The sequence below is a fragment of the Cyprinus carpio genome, unplaced genomic scaffold (genome assembly GCF_018340385.1).
Source record: "Cyprinus carpio isolate SPL01 unplaced genomic scaffold, ASM1834038v1 S000000022, whole genome shotgun sequence".
Taxonomy (NCBI): Eukaryota; Metazoa; Chordata; class Actinopteri; order Cypriniformes; family Cyprinidae; genus Cyprinus; species Cyprinus carpio.
Genome location: NW_024872775.1, coordinates 1 through 5,232, shown reverse-complemented (window position 1 = coordinate 5,232; position 5,232 = coordinate 1). Strand labels below are relative to the sequence as shown.

Here is a 5,232-nt window from a genome sequence, read left to right as displayed (position 1 = left end):
TTTTCTGATTAAGCATGTTGTTATTTGTATTATATTAAGCATTTTATTCTGATTAAGCATGTTGTTTATTTGTAATTATGTAATTATATTAATCATATTTATTCTGATTAAGCATGTTGTTATTTGTAATTATATTAATATTTATTCTGTTATTTGTAGTTTGTATTTTTTTATTCTGATTAAGCATGTTGTTATTTGTAATTATATTCATATTTATCATTATTTCGATTAGCATGTTGTTATTTGTAATTATATCATTCATATTCTTTAAGCTGTTATATTTGTAAGCATTTGTTGTTATTGTGTATTTGTATTCATTCATTTATTCTGATTAAATTTTGTGTTATATTTATTCAATATTTATGTTGTATGTTATTGGTTTATTTATTTATTCTGATTTAAGCATTTTTTTATTAGTTTCAGACACTTTCAAATCTGTCCTTTCTAATGAAAAAAAATGATGCAAAAATAGTAATTAATATGCTGAAAAAATGTCTGTGACAAATGACAATATGCAAATTATGTTTTTATAGACATACGTTCTATTGTTGCAGTGTACTGATGAAACCTGTTATATTAAAGTACAAATAAAAAAAAGCAATCATTTGCCAGTTTTTTATTTTTTATTTTTTTTTTTTTTTACACAATTATTTTGCCAACAGAACAGTACAATGAATATTAAACCAATTCAATTTTAAATAAGTTTTCAACAACAACATTAAATAAAAAAGGGAAAATAAAATGAAAATGAATGTAGAAATCAAAAAGAAATAATTTCTAAATTTGTTTTTTTATTTTACAATTATGCTAACAGAACAGTAATGATATTAAATTAAATAAGTTTTCAAACAATAAATTATAAAAGGTAAATAAAACAGTAAATAAAGTTTTCAAAAACACAATGTCATTCTTTCGTCCACCTTCGGCATGGTTCGGCAACTTGATTGACACCTGACTAGAAGCGCTGACCCCCTCCACCTAGCGGTGAAACGCGGAAACGTGCCGTCGACATCCCCCCTGTTCTCTGATTGGTCAAATGTCACGAATGTTAAGAGAATGTTATGAATTGCGCTTTTTGATTGGCTGAAAATGTTATAGCGCTTCGACGCGATTGGCCACAAATGTCATAGCGCCTCGATGCGATTGGCTGTGCAGTTCGACATTGCTTGACATTTCTGAAATATTGTCAGACTATCCGTCGTCAGCTAGCGCTCAGGTCGCAGTCTCCCCTGGAGGCGTGGGTTCGAATCCCACTTCTGACAGACCTATCCTTTGGCTGCAGACAGAGACTTCAGTCTTCTGGCACGTTGAGCCAGCAGGGCGTTAACTTTGACAAAAACACCGCATTAGGCAAATGCTAGTATTAATTGGTCAGGTGCTGATGAAAAAAGACATGTGTGTCTTCAGACATTTTTTTTGAAAATGGTTAAAGACTCCGCTGCTCGAATTGAGATAGGCAAGCCGTTCCACCAGCTGGGAACAGTCCAGGAAAATGTCCGTCAGAGTGATTTTTGTGCCTCTTAGGGATGGCACCTGAAGGCGTCGTTCACTTGGCAGAACGCAAGCTTCTTGAGGGCGCATAGGTCTGAACCAGCGACTTTAGGTATATTGCTGAAGAGCCAGTGGTCATCTTGTAGGCAAACATCAGCACCTCGATTCTGATGCGAGCAGCTGTTGGTAGCCAGCGCAAAATTATGAAGAGAGGTGTGACTTGGGCTTTCTTTTGGCTCGTTGAAGACCGCTCTCAATCTGCTGCATTCTGGGACCCAGTTGCAGAGGCTCGATAGTACGTGCCGGAAGACCCGCCAAGGGAGCATAACATTAGTCCAGTCTGGAGAGAACCATGGGTGTCAAACTCAATTCCTGGAGGGCCGGAGCCCTGCAGAGTTTTAGATTCAGCCCTAATTCAACACACCTGATCCAACTAATCACGCCCTTCAGGCTCATTTGAAAAAAACTACATGCTGTGTGTGTTTGAGCAGGGTTGGAACAAAACTCTGCAGGGCTCCGGCCCTAAAGGAATTTAGTTTGACACCCCTGGTCTAAGCGCTCTCTCAGTATCAAAAAAGCACCACCCTGCCCCGTGTGAGGCTCGAACTCACAACCTTCAGATTATGAGACTGACGCGCTGCCTAACTGCGCCAACGAGGCCTGCAGGCTGACGGGGCTGAACAGAGAATCACTAGCTTCCAGGTCCTTGACTTTAGGTCTAGCTCCAACAGGTCAGCTCACGCCAAGCACAGGTGTCAGGATGGCCGAGCGGTCTAAGGCGCTGCGTTCAGGTCGCAGTCTCCCCTGGAGGCGTGGGTTCGAATCCCACTTCTGACAGACCTATCCTTTGGCTGCAGACAGAGACTTCAGTCTTCTGGCACTTTGAGCCAGCAGGGCGTTAACTTTGACAAAACACCGCATTAGGCAAATGCTAGTATTAAAATGGTCAGGTGCTGATGAAAAACATGTGTCTTCAGACATTTTTTTTGAAAATGGTTAAAGACACTCCGCTGCTCGAATTGAGATAGGCAAGCCGTTCCACCAGCTGGGAACAGTCCAGGAAAAATGTCCGTCAGAGTGATTTTGTGCCTCTTAGGGATGGCACCTGAAGGCGTCGTTCACTTGCAGAACGCAAGCTTCTTGAGGGCGCATAGGTCTGAACCAGCGACTTTAGGTATATTGCAGAAGAGCCAGTGGTCATCTTGTAGGCAAACATCAGCACCTCTATTCTGATGCGGGCAGCTGTTGGTAGCCAGCGCAAAATTATGAAGAGAGGTGTGACTTGGGTTTTCTTTGGCTCGTTGAAGACCGCTCTCGCTGCTGCATTCTGGACCCAGTTGCAGAGGCTTGATAGTACGTGCCGGAAGACCCGCCAAGGGAGCATAACATTAGTCCAGTCTGGAGAGAACCATGGGTGTCAAACTCAATTCCTGGAGGGCCGGAGCCCTGCAGAGTTTAGATTCAGCCCTAATTCAAAACACCTGAACCAACTAATCACGCCCTTCAGGCTCATTGAAAACTACATGCTATGTGTGTTTGAGCAGGGTTGGAAAAAAAACTCTGCAGGGCTCCTGCCCTAAAGGAATTTAGTTTGACACCCCTGGTCTAAGCGCTCTCAGGTATCAAAAAAAAAACCACCCTGCCCCGTGTGAGGCTCGAACTCACGACCTTCAGATTATGAGACTGACGCGCTGCCTAACTGCGCCAACGAGGCCTGCAGGCTGACGGGGCTGAACAGAGAATCACTAGCTTCCAGGTCCTTGACTTTAGGTCTAGCTCCAACAGGTCAGCTCACGCCAAGCACAGGTGTCAGGATGGCCGAGCGGTCTAAGGCGCTGCGTTCAAGCTGGGGAACAATAGTCCGTTAAAGGTGGGGAAGAAGGGAAGAAGAGAGGGAAGGAAGAAAAAGAGAAGGGGGAGAAGAGAAAGGAGAAACGAAGAAAAGAAAAGGTGAAATTCGATGTTCAAAGACATTTTTTTCCTTAGCATGCGCGCAGTGATACAATTTCCGGTTTTCTTCATGTGAGAAATTCGCGCATTTGTATATTACACTGTTTCCTATTGCAGGTGTTCACCAAGACCGGGGTTCGAATCCAGCTGAAGACAACTTCTTATAATATTGTTAATTGCTTTAAGGTTAATTAAATGTACATATGTTTTACAAATGTACATATTTTCCCATGAAAATTACACCAATGGAAATGTGTTTTTGTTATTATTAGTTATTTAGTACTTGTATTCATATTTTATTCTGATTAATGTGTTATTTGTAATTATATTCATATTTCATAATTCTGATTAAGCCTGTTGTTTATTTGTATTATATTCATATTTATTCTGATTAAAGCATGTTTTATTTGTAATTATATTCATATTAATTCTGATTAAGCAGTTGTTATTTGTAGGTTGTATTCATTTTATTCTGATTCAGCATGTTGTTATTTTGTAGTTTATTTCATATTTATTCTGATTAAGCAGTTTTTTATTTGTAATTATTTTATATTTATTCTGATTAAGCATGTTGTTATTTGTAATTATATTCATTCTATTTGTTATTCTTTTATTAAGCATGTTGTTATTTGTAATTATATTCATATTTATTCTGATGTTAAGCATTGATTGTTATTTGATAATTATATTCATATTTATTTCTGATTAAGCATGTTGTTATTTGTAATTATATTCATATTTATATTCTGATTAAGCATGTTATTTTTTTGTAGTTGTATTGTTATTTATTCTGATTAAGCATTTATTTTGTAGTTGTATTTAGGTTGCCAGACACTTTCAATCTGTCCTGTTTTCTAATGAAAAAACAGATGCAAAATAGTAATTAATATGCTGAAAAATGTCTGTGACAAATGAACAATATGCAAATTATGTTTTTATAGACATACGTTCTATTGTTGCAGTGTACTGATGAAACTGTTAAATATTAAAGTACAAATAAAAAAAAGCAATCATTTTGCCAGTTTTTTATTTTTTATTTTTTTATTTTTTTGGCCACAATTATGCCAACAGAACAGTAAATGAATATTAAACAATTCAATCTTAAATAAGTTTTCAAACAACATTAAATAAAAAAGGGAAATAAATGAAAATGAACATGGCAAAAATCAAAAAAGAAATAATTTCTAAATTTGTTTTTTTATTTTACAATTATGCTAACAGAACAGTAATGATATTAAATTAAAATAAGTTTTCAAACAATAAATTATAAAAGGGTAAATAAAACAGTAAAATAAAGTTTTCAAAAACAATGTCATTCTTTCGTGCACCTTCGGCATGGTTCGGCAACTTGATTGACACCTGACTAGAAGCGCTGACCCCTCCACCTAGCGGTGAAACGCGGAAACGTGCCGTCGACATCCCCCCTGTTCTCTGATTGGTCAAATGTCACGAATGTTAAGAGAATGTTATGAATTGCGCTTTTTGATTGGCTGAAAATGTTATAGTTTTTGAAAAAATGTTTTTTTTTTATACGCGGTTCGACGCGATTGGTCCAAATGTCATAGCGCTTCGATGTGAAGATTGGCTGTGCAGTTCCGAACATATGCTTGACATTTCTGAAATATTGTCAGACTAATAGTCGTCAGGCTCAGCGCTCAGGTCGCCAGTCCTCCCCTGGCACCCCGGCGGTTTGGGCTTTATGTTCGAAAATGCCGACTTCTGACAGAACCTATCCTTTCGCTGCAGGACCAAGAACTCAGGGTCTTCTGGTTTGCGTTGAGCCAGCAGTGC

At 38.1% G+C, this 5,232-nt stretch overlaps 3 non-coding genes across 3 annotated transcripts; 1 reads left to right on the top strand and 2 right to left on the bottom strand.

Annotated features, from left to right (window-relative positions):
* Window positions 1-2,077: 2,077 nt before the first annotated feature.
* Window positions 2,078-2,151, bottom strand: trnam-cau. Its single transcript has one exon. It is a non-coding gene; the product is annotated as a tRNA-Met (tRNA).
* A 94-nt stretch (window positions 2,152-2,245) lies between these two features.
* trnal-cag lies at window positions 2,246-2,328 on the top strand. The gene has a single exon. It is a non-coding gene; the product is annotated as a tRNA-Leu (tRNA).
* An 803-nt stretch (window positions 2,329-3,131) lies between these two features.
* Window positions 3,132-3,205, bottom strand: trnam-cau. Its single transcript has one exon. It is a non-coding gene; the product is annotated as a tRNA-Met (tRNA).
* Between the last annotated feature and the right edge of the window lie 2,027 nt (window positions 3,206-5,232).